The sequence below is a fragment of the Nannospalax galili genome, unplaced genomic scaffold, assembly GCF_000622305.1.
Source record: "Nannospalax galili isolate Female #2095 unplaced genomic scaffold, S.galili_v1.0 scaffold332, whole genome shotgun sequence".
In the NCBI taxonomy this organism is placed as follows: Eukaryota; Metazoa; Chordata; class Mammalia; order Rodentia; family Spalacidae; genus Nannospalax; species Nannospalax galili.
Window position 1 is genome coordinate 2,905,703 of NW_008333794.1, and position 2,480 is coordinate 2,908,182.

The following is a 2,480-nucleotide window of genomic DNA, read 5'->3' on the forward strand; positions in this document are numbered from 1 at the left end:
GAGGGGAAAGAAAAATCTTCCATGACACAAAGAGCCTGAAAGAATATGTGTCCACAAAACCAGCCCTTCAAAGAATACTTGAAGGAATACAGAAAGCAGAGAGAGAGAAACAACTACATCCCGGGGCAACAAAAGAAAATAAACAAACATATAATCTAAGAAACACAAAATTAGACAAAGAACACAAACAACAATCAAAATGACAGCAACCAATGCACCTCTTTCAATAATAACCTTAAATACCAATGGACTGAACTTCCCAGCCAAGAGACACTGGCTGAGTGAATGGATTAAGAAAGAAAATCCCTTTGCTATCTGCAAGAAACCCATCTCACCTTCAAGGACAGGCACTACCTTAAGGTAAAAAGATGGAAAAGAATATTCCAAGCAAATGGCACTAAGAAATAAGCAGGGGTTGCAATTCTAATATCTGACAAAATAGACTTCAAAGTAAAATTAATCAGAAGAGATAAAGAGGGTCACTTCATTCTGATCAAAAGAACAGTTAACCAAGAAGATACTACAATCCTTAACATAATATGCCCCAAACTCTGGGGCACCCAAATTCATAAAAACAACACTACAGGACTTCAAAATACAGATTAACCCCAATTCAGTAATAGTCGGGAACTTCAATACCCCACTGTCCCCATTAGACAGGTCAACTGAACAAAGAATAAACAGAGAAATGTCTGAATTAAATAATATGATATACCCAGGCGTGGTGGCGCATGCCTTTAATCCCAGCACTTGGGATACGATACATCAAATGTACCTAAAAGACATCTTTCGAATATGCCACCCAAGCACCAAAGAATATACTTTCTACTCAGCACCCCATGGAACTTTTTCAAAAACTGACCACATACTGGGCCACAAAACAAACCTCAATAATTACAAAAAAATTTGAAATAATTCCATGCATTCTATCAGACCACAATGTAATAAAGCTCAAAATCAACACTGGACAAAGTCCTAGTCACTACCCAAACTCATAAACTCATGGTGATTAAACAACACACTCCAATGAGTGGGTCAAAGGAGAAATTAAGAAAGAAATAAAAGAATTCCTGGACTGGGATTCAACAAAAAAGGACAATATAACATAACACAACCTCTGGGGCACTTTAAAAGCAGTCCTAAGGGGGAAGTTTATAGCTCTAAGTGCCTACATTAAAAAATTAGAAAGAGCTCAAAAAAATGACCTAACACTGCAACTCAAGGCACTGGAAAGGCCACAAGAACAAATGAAACCCAAACCCAGCAGAAGAGAAGAAATAAAACTCAGAAGAGGCTTGAAAAGCAACAACAAATGAAAATCAAACCTAGCAGACAAGAAGAAATAACAAAAAATCAGAACAGAAATTAATGAAATAGAAATAAAGAAAACAATACAATGAATCAACAAATCCAAGATCTAGTTCTTTGAAAAGATCTAAAGATAGACAGACCCTTAGGCCAGTTAACCAAAAGAAAGAAAGAGCAAATCCAAATTAACAAAATCAGAGATGAAAGGGGAAACATCACAACAGACACCCAAAAGATCCAGACCATTATAAGGGAATATTTTCAAAACCTATACACTACTAAATCTGAAAATCTAAAAGAAATGGATGGATATCTGAAATCATGGGAACAACCAAAGTTAAACCAAGAAGAGATCACCAGTTTAAACAGACCCATAATATATAAGGAAATTGACACAGTAATACAAAGCCTCCCAACTAAAAAAAGCCCAGGCCCAGATCGATTTACAGCAGAATTCTACCAAACATTTAAAGAAGACCTTCAACCAATCCTACTTAAATTATTCAAAACAATAGAAACAGGAGAACTCCCAAATTCCTTCTATGAAGCCAGCATCACTCTAATACCCAAATTGGGTAAAAACACAACCAAAAAAGAAAACTATAGACCCATAGCCTTAATGAACATAGGTGCAAAAATTCTCAACAAAATACTTGCAGACCATGTACAGACACACATCAAAAAGATCATTCACCATGACCAAGTAGGTCTTTATCCCAGAGATGCAGGGCTGGTTCAATATACACAAGTCAATAAACATCATTAATCATATAAATGGATTCAAAGACAATAACCATGCCGGGTATGGTGGCACATGCCTTTAATCCCAGCACTTGGGAGGCAGAGGCAGGCATATTTCTGCGAGTTCAAGACCAGCCTGGTCTCCTTTAGTGAATCCAGGCCAGCTGCGGCTACAGGGAGACCTTGTCTCAAAAAGACCAAAAAGAAAAAAGAAAAAAAGAGGTGAAAGGCTTAGACTAAAAGATGGACATACTCCACTGTCTCCACTCCTTTTCAACATAGTGCTTGAAACTCTTGCTAGAGCAATAAAAACAGTAGAAGGAAATTAAAGGAATCTAATTGGAAATGAAGCAGTCAAACTTTCACTTTTTGCAGATGGCATGATACTATACCTAAGAGATCCCAAACGTTCCACCAGAAAACTCCTAGAA